Below are 14,890 nucleotides of genomic sequence, written 5' to 3'. Positions count from 1 at the left end.
GCATGTTTCTAACTGTAGTCTGCAGCTGCGAGTGAAAACAGCGACAAGGAGGAAGGTGTAATAGAGTTTATGTATATTACAGATAGGTGTAATAAGCTGATTTCTGTGTTTTCATCTGGCTGTGAAATATGTCTCTCACCCCCTGGGGATGTAGTAGACACACTCCCAGCTCACTCTGGCAGGTGTTGGCAGTATTTTGACTGGCTTCCAGTTGGAGGAGGTCCCAGGGAGAGATTTCTCAGTGTGCTCAGGGACAGACAGTTGTATTTACAGTATGTTGCTATCTAGGCACTCAGAGTCTGCAAATGCCTCATGTGCCTCATCCCTCTGCAAAACTGAAGGTCTTGTAAAACAGCTGCTGGCATGTATAACAACGTTTTCGCAACAAAATATCACAAGTGGAGGCTGTTATCAGTCAACATTATTGTAACAAGAAGAATGTAATAAATATTGTAACATGGACTGTAGATATGCTTCTTTATAGAAAACAAATAATTATATTATAACTTGAGTCACGAGTACAAAAGCAATTACAGTACAAAGAAACTATTAAATAGAAACAATAAAATTGTTTTGATGGCATTTTCAATATGTCGTTCTCCTTTTTTTTTTATTCTTTTGATAATTCCTGTATTTCAACTAAGCTGTGTTTTCCTGTTAATGAATTCTCAAACCAACGGTGTAATCAGACTTTGAAAGAGTGCTGCTGATAGGCCCACACAACTCCCAATTTTCTTCTCTCACAAGCTAAAATGCTTTGTTTGAGAGGATTACAGTCTATGCTGCTTGACTCCACAAAATAACGACCCAATGACAAAATTCCAGTTTGTCTTCTTTCTCTCTGATCTCATTAGTGGAAGTGGCTGCTCCGGCCCTTCCCTCTGGAAATATGACCTCTCCTTGATTGTTTCAGAAATGAAAGAGAACAGTGAAGTAAATCTTGTGTGAATAGCAGCATTAGGACAGACTCTGGTTTCTTTTAATCTGTAATGTGTGATTTTAATGAATTCTTAAACATGTTCCATCTTTGTTGTTGTTACCTCTTCTGTCTCTCTCTCTCTCTCTGTCTCTCTTTACACACACACAAACAGATCAAATAAGTCAGTGTTTTGTTTGTATTAGAGAGAGAGTGTGAGAGTAGAAGCCCTTGCGACAAAATTCTCGCGCAGCACTCAGGGGGAATCTCCAATCACACAAACAAGGATGTGACAGGTCAGGATTTATAACTCTGCTCTCTGTTGGAAAGAGAGCGTTGCTCCCCTTTGAACAGTTGTTAGCATTGCTCACAGCTTATAGATGTAAATATAAAGGAATAGCATGCCTACATTTACATTTCAGGACATCTTAGTGTACACATTTAATGTAGAGTCAGCCTTTCTAGGAGCACCTTTCTGCTTTTGTATACCCAGCTGAACAAAGTACTCTGTAATTCCTCCCATTGAGCATTTGATACCTTGGGATAACATGCACTATTGTGACACACATTCCTTACAGAGCGGCTTTTATTCAGAACTAGATGCAAATGATACTGTACGATTGCGGCATCAAGAGTGAAAACTAACCAAAGCCTGTTAAGTGAAGACCACCCATGGGTGAGAGGCAAAATGGTATACTCATGCAGTCCTTATCCTTCATAACCCAGGATTTCTTTGCACTCACACAGCAGGGGAGTCTGTCCATACACTGCAGGGGTCACTTAGGCCAATATAACATAACATTTCTCTAGTATGTTGAGTTTTCATACCATACTCATGAAAGATAAAGCTCATAGTAGCTGTGGAGGAGCAAATAAAAAATAAAAATGTCACATTTTGCACAATGTGTTGTCTTAGTCATAACAGTACAGTGTTGAGTGGAGCTGCCATTAAGAGCCTATAGGGTGGTCAGCCAGCTCCCTCCTTTCATGCTCAGTGGTCTTTCAGAGTTAGCACGCTCCATGTGATAGGGGTGCTAACAGGCAGTGTGTGTGGACACAGTGGACGTGATGACTTTACCACCCAGGCCAGACTGATTTATGTGGGAAAAGCCCTATGAGCACCCACAGAGAGTGTGGAGAGGATTAGAAGCCCCTCTACAAAACCGGTCATGGCCAATCAGCAGCTGAGACCCCCTACAGACAGACATCGGGGCCAATTGCAGCACAGCGTTCAAGTTGATGATCCCGCTGCTTCAAAATTGTACAATCTCTTGTATATTGTGCGATCATTCAGGGTTCGTGGGTAAGCACCTTGGCTTCAAGTGTAGCAGGTTTCTGAGGTTTGAAGAGTTAGCAGGCATGCTCCTGATGCCGTCTCTGTGTGTCACAAAAGCACAAGCAGCCGCGATGCACACAACCCATACACAACTGCATCCCAGAGTGATAAGATAACTTCTCTTATCACCTTTCTCCGCTTGGGTAAGTTGGAATCTCCAATTAGGAAGGGAACACCTCTGCTTTTCCCAGGATCCTGTGCTTTTGTTTGTTCAGCCCCCATCCACAGACTTTCTATCAGTTAAAAAAACACACCAAGAAACAGCAAAAATATTCCTGTGTGTTCTGTGCTAATACAGGTTTTTACATTTTAGATACTAACTGAATGTAACAAGAAAATATTTGGATTTAAACCTTGTGATATTATCAAGAAAAGCATGTATTTGTGTCATTACATTCACATGATATCACATTCATTTTGTTTGTCTTGTCACTGTGTCAAAAAGTTTTGAATACACCACTTTACCTCTCACCTAATATAATGGAATAATTAGTCATAACTTACACGAAAAAGAGGTTTCTGCTGGATTTGTGTAGCTATTCATACATTCTGTATCCTTTTTCATTCTGATTCCTTTCTTCTTTTCTTTCTTCCTTCCACCCACTCTGACACACACACACACACACACACATACACAGTGACTTAGAGACTGGAGCTTTTTGCCTTAAGTAAACACATGTGAATGATGGATCTTTCTTTGGATTGTGGGAAAAAGTGTTTGACTTTCACACAAGCTCTCTAAACGGCTATTAAATCCTGTATGTGTACACACGTCTTGTTCCTGCCGATGACAGGGACAGAGAGAAGGAAGGAAATAGAGTTTTTACCTATGGGAATCTTTTTCTTTTTGTACCTCCTCTCACTGTCCTGGGTTACTTGCCAAATAGGGATGAAGAGAATTATGTTATTTGTAGGAATAATATCTTTCTCTCCAAGATCAGGATCCTCTGTCACTAGTCAAAATGGGAGAATTTTTGTCCGTTCCCTTTGAGATATAAATCTGCAGAGGGGTGGACAGTAGACTGGGACTCAGTGGAAGGTCTGGAGGCATTTGCATTCACAGAGCAGTGAGAATGGAGGGCAGAGGGTGCAACAGACATCTCTGTGCAGGAATGTATTTCAGACAGAGCTGGAGACTGGCCAGCTGGAGGAATTCAGAAAGCTATGACACTGTTTCCGTGTGAAATAGCTACTTAAGACCACTATGAACAGCTGCCGGACAGTGCCACCCCCCACCACCACCGCCAACCACCCGCCCACCCCCTTCCATCTCCTCTCTGCCTCCATGGGGCTGTAAATCTTGAAGGAGAACGGAGGTGCTGGCGACTTGCTGAAAGGGATCCAGGGAAGATCCTGGGGTTTAAGTGCAAAAGGTCAGGTCTGTGCTAGCAGGCCCCCGGTGCCGAGACTCTGGGCTGATACCCGCTGATGACCTGACACACACGCTCGAGGCCGCGGCACTGTCCGCCCTGGAGGCACGATGGATCTGCACTCTGTTGCCAGGATTAATTGATCTGGCGTAAGGAAGAGGGCAGTGAAGGCCTGCTGCAACAAGAGGGCTTATCTTAAGGAAAGTCAGAGGGTCATTTAAGCTATTTGACAAAAACATGTTCAGAACCATGTAATCTGACAAATAAAGCAGAGAATAACTTGTGGTTGTCTGCAAAATGATTGCAGTGACAGCCTTGAAAAGTGTTTCGAGCGGCATATGCTCCACTAAAAATGTCAAATAAAAGACATATTGAGAAAAATGACTGAATTATAACTGCGACTGATCCCACATTTGCCTCTGAAAACCAGAGGAGAAAGACGTGGAGGGGTCCCGAGCTCTCTGTTCATCCTCTGTCCCTCCTGAGTCAATTGTTGGGGAAGCATGGTGTCAACCCTGCGCCATCAATCACCCCCTTTCAGAGGAGGGCAGACAAGGCGGGGACCCGCCCCCCAGGACAGGGGGGTGGAAGTTCTCATGCCCTCCCCGCCTCCTGAAGCCCCGCGCCCCTACAGACAGAACTCCGACAGCTGGTCTGGCCATTAGGAGTAGGCCGAGACCTGAGGGCCCCTGCACAGCAGCAACAGCTGCCAGCCCACTGCCCCCAACTGCCCCACCAACACAGCTCTATAAAATCTGTATTAGAACAGCAATTTATTGTCATTCCTTTACATTCCTTCACAAGGATGGACACATTATACATCATAATCAATTCTTTTCACTTGAGAACAGTATACTCTGGTGATTCTCTAAAAATTTATGTATGTACTTTTCTGTGGCTTGTGGTTTTGCAAATGTTATTCATTTAGGGAAATGTCATCCATTTTTGCCTGCACTTGACTAGCAATTATGTAATTTTTTTCTCAGTGGGTGGCTGAGTTGTTTTGATGCCATATTTCAGTATTCTTCCCAGAGCTGAAGATGATAGTCTACTGAGGCTTTACAAGGCTTAATGACCTGGTGATTTGTACAAATTACAATATTCTTCAATGGTACAATACTTTCTCCCTTTAGGAAATATAAAAAAATCCAGAAGGACACGGTGAAGGAATCATGACAAGGATCATCAAGTGTTTTAATCCATCCACAAATTATTTTTACATGCTTATCCTATGCAGGTTGCTAGGGAGTGGAACCTATCCTAGCTGAAATTAGACTGTAGGTGGTGATATTACTAAAACCCACTGGAAATCAAGCCAAGCTTTAGGTACTTGTCCAAATGGTTCATTTTTATGGTGTGATTTGTCATGCAAGTTCCTTCAGCAAAGTTCAGTCATTTTGGTCCAACAATGGAATCAACGCAACGTATTATTTAACTGGCTGTGACTGTATTTACAACACAAATATGCCTGTGTCGGTGTGATTTCAAATTGAGCCTTGATTTGAAGATTGCTGTTTGCAAATGCGTTCTGATTGAGATAAATGCATGAGTGAAGTGAGTCTTCTGAGTGAATGTGTGTGTGTGTTCCACTGAATGAAAGAAAGAGAAGAGACTAGAGCGTTAGAGGAGATTACGCCACACTCCCTCAGGGCACTTGTTACTCATGCACTACTGGCGGCTGAGCGGTTCCCACACTTACACACGGAGGTGAGAGAGGCTGCACCCACGGCCCCACCTGTGCCTCTACATGTCCCAGCAGAGCCATCCTGAGCTAGGATCTTCCTTAAGAAAAAGAACAGGGGGAAAACACTAAACCTGTCTAGTGCGCAATCAAAACAACAGCCAGTGAGTAACAATTCTTGTGCATCTCTAAGGTATAATTACTGCTAAAGCAACCAAGAATGGGATAATTAGCCTATACCTGCCTACCCCCCAAACCCACCTCCTGCTTCATCCACACATACACATGCACATACTTTTGCTTTTTCCCACAATAACACAACTCTCCATCTACCTCAGAGATAACATTGACAGCAGTTCTCAATTCTTCCTAAATCTTACTTTAAGGAGCCAAGCAATGGATATATTTATTGCCGATGTGTTTTTGCAAAGTTGACCTGTCTGGTTTTTTGAGTCTTCCGTGATATTTTGGCTTTTTAGATGGACACCGGCTATTTGTGAGTGTCTGGTGTGAACCTTGCCAGCGCTGTCCAGTGTAAGACTGATTCCTTGCCAAAATCAACAGGCCTGCTTGCTTTGTCGGCCAAGCAGTCTCTGATCGCAAAATCTGTCATAGAAGCCCTTGGCCCTTTTGTCCAAGCCCACTGAAGCGGTATGAGATTACATGTGTGGTTATTGCCCCCACCACTCTCCTCTTCATCACACTGGACTGATTGTGGAGGAGCAGAGCAGAAATAGATTTAGTCGAAGATGTTATCATACACAGACACGCCACAGCAGCTGTTGGACCTCATTAAAAAGCAGCTGATGATGCTCTGCAGTCAGCATAGGGAGTGAAAGCAAGGATCAATTCAAGAAAAAGGGGTGAATTTGGAAAACAGCAGGTTTACTGGACACAGATTGAAAGCTTCATGCTACATTCTTTCCTTGGGCAATGGCTGGCTTAGAGGCACACTTTAGTGATAAGGAAGGCCGTAATGGAATAAGACAGGGTGGGTCTAGAGTGAAGTGTTTGGGGTCGATATGGCTTAAGTGCTCTGCGCCTGAGGGCTGACTACCGTGCTTTAAAAAGGAAACTCTTAAAGGATGGTTCACCACTCTGTTCATAGTTTATTCCAAACATACCATTCACACACACTCAAGCAGAAACTATCCTTACAGATTCTCTTATGTGACAGGGTCTTCTTAGCTTCTCTCATTGAGAAAGATCTTTGAATTATTGTTTGCATGCAGATAATCCTAATTTAATCGCTTTATTTTCATATACTGAAAAGGAATCGTGGGCCATAGCACCTTTAAGTCCAACTGACTGTTATCCTGTTACTGTTATTATTTTTCTCACATGGGTCAATTGTGTGTTTGAAGCGAGTAGAAATGCTTGATTGTGGTGTAGAGTGGGTGGAAGGGGTGGCTGACAAGCAGCAGACATTCCACACCACACCACCCAGGGGCAGAGGAGAGAGGAGGGCTTGCAGTAATTCCACTTTTATTAAAACATATTGAAGAAAAACATCATGCTGGTCTATGGCAGGAGGAGGAAAAAATCAGCATGACGGCTGGATCTAACCTCCCCCTCACTATCTGAAAGCTTGTGCCTCTAAGCTTCCATGAATGTTTCATCTTTTCCTCTCAGTGCTCTCCTTCCTATTTTTCTTCTTTTCCTGTCGTTGTCCTCCTCGACCTCTGTCTACTGTTGTTCAAACAGCTGTCCAGCCATCACCACTCAACCCACTCCTTTAATCTCTCTGTCTGTTCTATCCCGCCCATCCTCTCGCCCCCCACTCCATCAGTCTCTTGTTCCTCTATTTCCTCTCTCATGCCTTACTATCTATGTTCATCCACCTCGTGTGAGCCCCTCACAACAGCACAGCTCACAGATTTTGCTGTTTGGAAATTCTGTGATGCTCCTCCCTTACTGCCTATCTTGTCCTATGTTTTGCCTGGTGTCCTATAGCTTTAGGTAAAGGTTGCGTTCCTAGGTGGATCCCTGGCTGCGTAGTGCTAATCTCTCCTGAATAGCCACTACACCATTATTGAGGCTGACTTTATTGTCTAGGCAATTTTACAACCATGCCACTGGCAGCACTGACCTCAGTGACCTGGTCACTGTCTCCCCAGCAACTAATGAAGGGAGTGTGATAATGCATGAGAGAGGAGGTTTTCACCTCAGGATGGTGCAACTATTGGGCCGAGGGTAGACACCATCAGCCTGTCACAAATAACTAACATGTTCAATTCCTCTGTCCCTGCTGTTCAGTTATATTAATCTTCCAATATCCACTGCCTGCATATGTGCCCCCCTGATGCTTCTAAGCCAACTGGCAATTCCAAAGGAATGTTCAGAATATGGGGTCAGGAATGCATTAAGCATAGATACGACATACTGGATTATCCGGCATCCTGACAAAAGTTTGACTTAGCTGCAGCCATCTTCCCAGGATTCTGCGGAAGAGAAAGGCAATCCGGACAATCCAGACATTCCTGGGTCTTGTTGTGTTCTCTCCTACTCTCTAATTTAAGAGCAGCTGTCAGGCCCTGCAAACCCTCAACCATCAAAGCTGGGTAAGGACGTGGGTGGGGGGGGGTGAGGAGTACTGATGCCCCTTATCTCACTTTCCAAGGTTGTGGCACTAACTCTCAGCAGAACACCTGCAGGTAGGATGGAGGCTAGATTACAGGATAGGGGATAGGCACTGCCGGCCTCAGCAGTAAAAACAGAAGTCATTTAACTGATGGTCCTTATAAAAGAAATGCACCTTTGTCCACCATCAGCTAAGACCTGGTCCACACTAATGTGTATTATTTGAGAGTATATCTCAAGTTTATACACTTGCTCTGGAAATAACAAAGTATCATGGAAACAGTGACAATAACTGGTGGAAATAATATGAATAAAGATCTAGCCAGTTTTTGTTTATGTTGGCATTTAAATGTGGAACCTTGGACATAAAAACAGTGTTTCCAAATCTAACATTCAATCATTACTGCGGGCATGTCGAAACTTTATCAGAACAGGTTCAGAGAGTGTTGAAAACATCAGGTGGTGGTGACAGGTTAGACCTTCTTTGTGGTTTTCACACTGGAAAGCAAAGGCTCCTGCTGGGTTGTTTGGGCTGAAGCAGGCACCTGCAGCTTTGAGGAGGAAAAAAGGCCTGGAATCACCTGTTGCTTGATTCATTCATTTTCCTTTAGTCAGAGCAAAGAACGATAATGGCGCTACATGTCATGAGATCCCATGTCTAGGAGGCTTCTCACAGTGGCCATGGCTTCCTCCCAACACAGGGTGCCAGGCTTAACTTCAAAAAATAAACAGCCATGTATCTGAGGTGCTAATGAAATGTTCTAAATGTGATAAAGTTTGATTAAAGATTTAAGCAGTTTAAAATTAAACTCTATCATTTGATATAAAACTTGTCATGTAAGGCCGTAATGTAGTGCTATACTTGGAGAAGCCCTGTGTGTTTAGGTGTGCTTATGGGCTGAGTTTCTCACACTCTGGTGAACATGTTGAGACACGAAGTCCCTGGAGGATCCCAGATGTGGTCCACACTCTGCTCTGTACTAACCCCTAATTACACTATTGGCTCCATTACGGGATGTAATTATAGGAATCGTTCTGTGATTCAAAATGGTGTATTCCAATTGATTTATTTCTTTCTTCTGTCTACACTGCACATACATGTACTTTGCATTTGCTATTCTAAAACTGAACTGTCCGTCAGTCCATGCGTGGCTTGTTGTGACTTAAATATTTTGTTTATATCTTTGTGAAAATGTGGGACACAGACGTCTTCCTGCTTAGCAGTGGGCTTTGGAGGTGGATTCCACATATATGAGAAAGGCCATCTTGGGGGTCTCCTTGACCTGCGCTCCCATGGAAGTGCTGTTTCGACAGCTTGTTCTAATTCCCCTGTCTCTACAAGCTCCTGTAGGACAAACAGGGAGGAGGAAGCACTGAAGCCCCACAACGCTACAATAAGAGCAGCCTCAGGGGCACAAGGAGGAAGAGGGTCAATGCAATCACAGTGGGGCTTGAGGCACAGGAGTGAGGGGGTCGCAAACAACGGAAATGGGTAGCCCACGCCCTAATATACTGGGGAATTTCTCTCCTTCACATGGGGTCCGCTCTTTTTGTGGTTTTACTGCAAACGGGCCTTCAGTGCCAGACTGTTTGAAGTCCTTCTGAAACCTAAGTCCTTGGTTAAGATCTCTTTCCTCAGAGCGTGCTGGTTCTTCCCTCAGTTTTAATGCTTCCATGTGTAATACTGGCCCCAGTGACAGTGTATATGAGTGATCCGGATAAGGCAGAAAGAGCTAATTTTCAAATGCAGCAGATAATGCTGAAAACTGTATAGACACTGAACTGAATTTCTGGATCTGTTACAGTTCCCTTACAAAACAAACCACATTTCACACACCGCAATTAGGCACCACCACCCCTGCGGTTGCTGAAATCAAGGCTAAATAAATGAATGTGGGGCACTGTTAAAATAATGATCACATCTGACATGCAGTACGGAGACATCAAAGGAGAGCAAAATGTGGCAAGTCCTTAGGAATCCTTTCGTTTACTTAAAGTCAGAAAGTCCCTCCTGTCACAACACTAAAGGGGCCTGAGTAATTAATGCCTGGATTTCCTTTTCAGCACAGCCCTTGCAAAATACATTTTCCATCATGTCATGTCTTGGACAAAGGAGTGCTGAGTAGATGGCTGAATTTAGTGAGTGACAGAGAATCATGCAGAAAGGCCTGGTGTTTGGAATTCTACAAGTACAGCTAATTGCAAATAATGTTTTCCTTTGGGGAAATGGGATTGAAATGTATGACTCAAAATTTGAATTGGTTTTAATAAAGCCAAGCGCAGTTTTCAGATTTTAACTGATGTGATATTTGGAGGGAATAGGTCTGACCTTGACTGAGTTGAGTGAAACCTTTAAACAGGTGGAGGTTTCACTGTTACATACTCAGGATTTAAAGTTACTTGGATGTTTGGTCTTCTCTACACATGTGTGGCTCACACATGATCTACACCACTTCTTTAACAAGGCTAAAACGTGTTTCATCTTTTTGTCCTGATGGGGCTGTGGCCTGAATGCTGGCATGTTCAAAGCAACAAGAACTCCTAAAGTGGCAGGCATTCAGGGCATACAATCCTCCTGATGACAGAAACACATGCTCTGTGTGGCTTTATGGCCCAGTATGACTCAGCCTGGCACCCGTGTGCATTCTAATGTTTTCCACCACTCACATCCAGCTTGCTACATCCTTTCTTGACTATGACTTTCATACCCTAATGAGACTTTCTCTTTTTCTCACTCTTACATACTGTTTTCCTCACCAGAAAATCACAGCCAGGCCACTATGTGCAGGTTTCAGTAGCTCTGACATTTCAGTGAATGAGGTCTCAGTGTGTCTCATCTTAGCTCTGCTGGTCCATATGTAGATGGCAGGCTGTGTGTATTTGTTTATGCTGCTGGGTGAGGGGACTCTGTGGGAAAAGCTGCTTTCCATGGTTGGGATCGATGTGGGATAGATAAGAGTGCTCAGTGGCCTTGCTTGAGCATGCATGAAAATCATTTTCTTGCGTGAGAACTACTTCTCAGTTTTGTAATTTCTCCATGATATGAGCAGCAGCAACATCACCTCGAGAACTGCTCCCTGTGCTATGTAAAACAGAACAGCATGTAAGGGCATAGAATGAACTGATCAGCTAAAAAAATGCAGTTTTCTCAGTATGTAGACACCCTCCTAACAGTTAAAGCACTGGTGAAGTTGTGTGTCAATGCGACATACAGTGATTTAGCAGCTGCTATATTTTAGCCTTCTCCAAAACAACAGATGTGGCAAGCGGAGGTCCAAAAATGCCATAAAACTACTACAAACAGCTCGTGTGGTGTAATCAGAGTCTTGTGAAACCAAACAATTCTGCTCTGGTTCCAAAAGTGCAATACATGTCCAACATCCACTATTTGGATGTTCACATTCTTAAAAGGTTCTTGTTGTGTTACAACACATTTCTTTGCAGAAAAAAAACACAAAATGGATGCACTTTAATGACAGATGCTAGTTCTATGTTTTGCTGAGTATTTTAGAAAGTGCTTTAGAAGTATTTGTGCTACAATGTAAGAATGAATTGAATAATTATCAAAAAAGTAAGGAAAATATGGGATAAAGTAAACACTGGGTACCTCACAAAATACAGTCACTTGGCTTCAGAACAGCAGACTCCGTTTCCCTGCTTTGAAATTCCAAAAACACATTCATTAAACTCTATTGTTTTATGGAGAAGACCGAAACAAAGGTACTACTGTGCATTAATGACACAAGATTCAGTCCTTTAAGGCTCATTTGCTGATTTACAATTTCATTGTACTGAATGTAAATTAACCTCAGACTACTTTTTCAAAACAAGGGAAACTGTGAATGTGCCATGTCAGAATTCCGTCCACGGAGAAATTAACATAAAATTTTAACACTGAAAATTGATATTTCTTTTTGCAGTGTGCCATTTTCTCATTCTTTCTCTCTATTTTTAAAATTGTGTGACAGATTTGTACAGACCGCAAGAATCCTGGAATTTTTTTGGTGTCCTTGTGTTTTTGGATCTTTCCCATCAGCGAAGTGAGTGTGGGAATCAAGGGCAGAGATAGGAGGATGTGGGAGAATAAGAACTGTCTGTCTGTCAAACACAAAACATTTAGAGGAGAGGGGTTCAGACAGGGAAAGCGCCCTAACCTCTTCGTTTTCCGCTTCCTCGAAGTCAACTTTAATCACAAATCTTTCGTAGATGTCAGCCCCGAGTGCCATTGAGTCTCTGGGAACCCAACGGTAGATGTAAAGATAAGACAGCAACCTGTCCACACGTGTTTTTCCCTCCACATCTTCGACTCAAACTTATCAAGCTGATCCTTATCTCTCACTTATCACATTCACTCTCTTAAGAACGCCGACACACTTTCTTGCACACTACCCTCTGCCTGCTGCCTGTCACGTTGTTATAAGATTTACCACCGGCAGTCTTAACTGTACGAATCTCAGATATCATCTCTGCATGCAGGGAGAAGGCTTGCTGAATAATGTCTCTGGGAACTGGTGTTCAACCTCGACTCTTCTCTTCTATCTGTATCATGCGGTAATGAAGGCCTTCTCTCTCTGCCCAAAAGCAAATATATATCACCTTTAACAGGCACACATTCCACTGCTAGCACCATGGGAAAACACAAACTAGGAGCAGGACATTGTTTCCAGAGTGAGTATAAGGACAGAATGAAAGAAAGGCAGGGGGTTGGTGAAGGGAGCTGAGTGAGAGAGAGAGAGAGAAAAAAAAAAAACAAGATTGTAAAACGCCTCGGGCACCTACACCTCAAACTAAAGAAAAGGTCAAGAGTGAGATAAAGAAATTCCTTCTTAAGGCTGTTTTAAAACAATACAGATACAAACTGAGTGACTTGAAGAAGTCATAAAGAGAGCATATGCCTAGTGAGTGTCAGCCTCTGTTCTGGTCCTCCTTTGTGGTGGTTGAAGCGACCCTGTGTGTGGTCTGAGTGGTTCCCGTCTTCGAGGAGTGAGCAGATCTCTCAGACACTTCAAACTGCAGTCTCACACACAGCCACTGATGAGCGCAGAGCAAAGAGGGAGAGGTCCAATAAACAAGGCCTGTTTGATCCAGCCGCAGCCCAACAGCCTGCCAAGTTCCCTTTGTCTTAGAGAGGACACCACAGCCGTCTCACAGACTGCCGTCTACCCACTGCTCTTAGCTGTGGTGAGGGGCATCATTCACATGCTGCTGTGCCAGTAGAGTCAGTAAGAGAGAGAGAGAGAGAGACAAAGAAGTGGCTCGAAAATGGAGAGAAATGAAGCACATAAAACAATCTGCATATGCATTGCTTCACTGTACAACTGAATGTGAGTGTCTGGGTTTCGGTTTGTTTCCATCACCCAGTGTTCTCTAAACAGCTGCAAGAGGCTATTGTGCAACATGCAGGTGATTAGGTGGCAAAGCTTTTTCGGAGCTGTGATTGATTCAGCCCACTGCTGACGGGGAAACACTGGGGGACTGAGTTTGCAAATCCTTGCGAAATGCACAAAGGGAGAAAGCCAGATCCAGTAAATTTGATATTGTAGATAAGTGGAACCAGAATATTTGAGCCATTGTTCTTTAAGACCGTGATCCCCCCTAAATGCTGAACTTTTTAAGAAATAAATGGATCCCATTGTATTATCTGCAGTTGGATATAAGTTATAAAGGAAACAGACATATTTTAACAATGCGGGTAAAAAAAAAAAAAGCAAAAAAAGTACTGCTTCTTTCTATTTTCCTCATTAGTAACAGACCAGGGTTAAATCAGTGTCTAATTTCAATTTTGGGGGGGAGTTTAGTTTTTGTACAGGCAGGAACATCAGCTATGAATTCCCCATGCTCACGTCCAAAGAATTCACCTTACCTGACCCTAATGCATGCACACAATAACTGTCAGCATGCCTCTTCAGTTTCACAGAGAATACAAGCCAAACTGTCATATTGTATAATGAAAATAGGGATTTTGGGCTGAAAAATGCTTGGGTAAACTTGTGCTCCATGCCCCCTGGCCCAGTGGTGGTTGGAGAGGCTCCAGCTGAGTGGCAGAGCTCTGCTTATCTTAATGAAATACCATTTTGTAGAGTCGATCTTCTAAGTCGGGTTTTGTGTGTGCTAGATCCCTGTGTTCCTCTTTGGACAGGAGGAAACTCTAAACTGAGCCCTGGATCAGGTGCAACCAGCACAGCTATTTCCCACAGTTGAGGCCCGGGTAGCAACAGCCAGATATCTGACACTAATCACCCATTAAAAGTATAATGCTGCTCTGCCCCAGCCTACAGAGAGAGCGACAGTGACAGCTGCTGCTGCTATGTCCAAGTGAGAGATTCTAGGAACACACACAAAACTTCTCGAGAAGACTGGGGGATTGTACTTTGTTCTTTTACTCATTGCAAAGCTGTAGTGCTGCTTTGTTGTTTCACGTTTCACGTTTGAGTTAATGAGGATGTGAGCAAGTGAAGAGGGGAAAAGGAGGTTATGAGACAACAGGATTTCTGATTTAAATGAATCATACTGAGAGAGAGAGAGTGCACTGCCAGTCATCCAAAAGTCAAGGCAGGAAAAGAGAGTCGCAATGATCCTCAGATCAAAGCCCATCCCTGTGTCTTCACTTTAGTATCAGTTTTCTTCTAAATGTTTCATTCCTTAGTTTCACTTCTGTCCCTCAGTAGAATCTCCTTCTTTCCTTTATTGGCCTTCTCGAGGCCTGATGTTATGGCTGGCCTGTGCTTTGGTCACAGCTCGGCGTTGGGTTTAACGGTATGCCAAAGAAAGTGCCGTTCCACGGGCGTCTGCAGGAGAGGATCAACGTTAAGCCAAAGAGAGCGGTTTCAGGGCAGTTTTAATGCAGCACCTGTTGGGGCTCAGTTCAGGCCCAGGATTCTACAGGACCCTGCCCGTGCAGCTGTGGGTCCGATCTGAACCTCGGCCAGGAACGCGGGCCAGAACCCACTCTATCCCCTCCCACTGGCTTCTGATCTGACACTGCACACAACAATGAAGTTCCTCTG

The sequence above is a fragment of the Lates calcarifer genome, linkage group LG11 (genome assembly GCF_001640805.2).
Source record: "Lates calcarifer isolate ASB-BC8 linkage group LG11, TLL_Latcal_v3, whole genome shotgun sequence".
NCBI classification, from domain to species: Eukaryota; Metazoa; Chordata; class Actinopteri; family Centropomidae; genus Lates; species Lates calcarifer.
The sequence above is the reverse complement of the archived record's forward strand: the minus strand, read 5'-3'. Positions refer to the sequence as shown.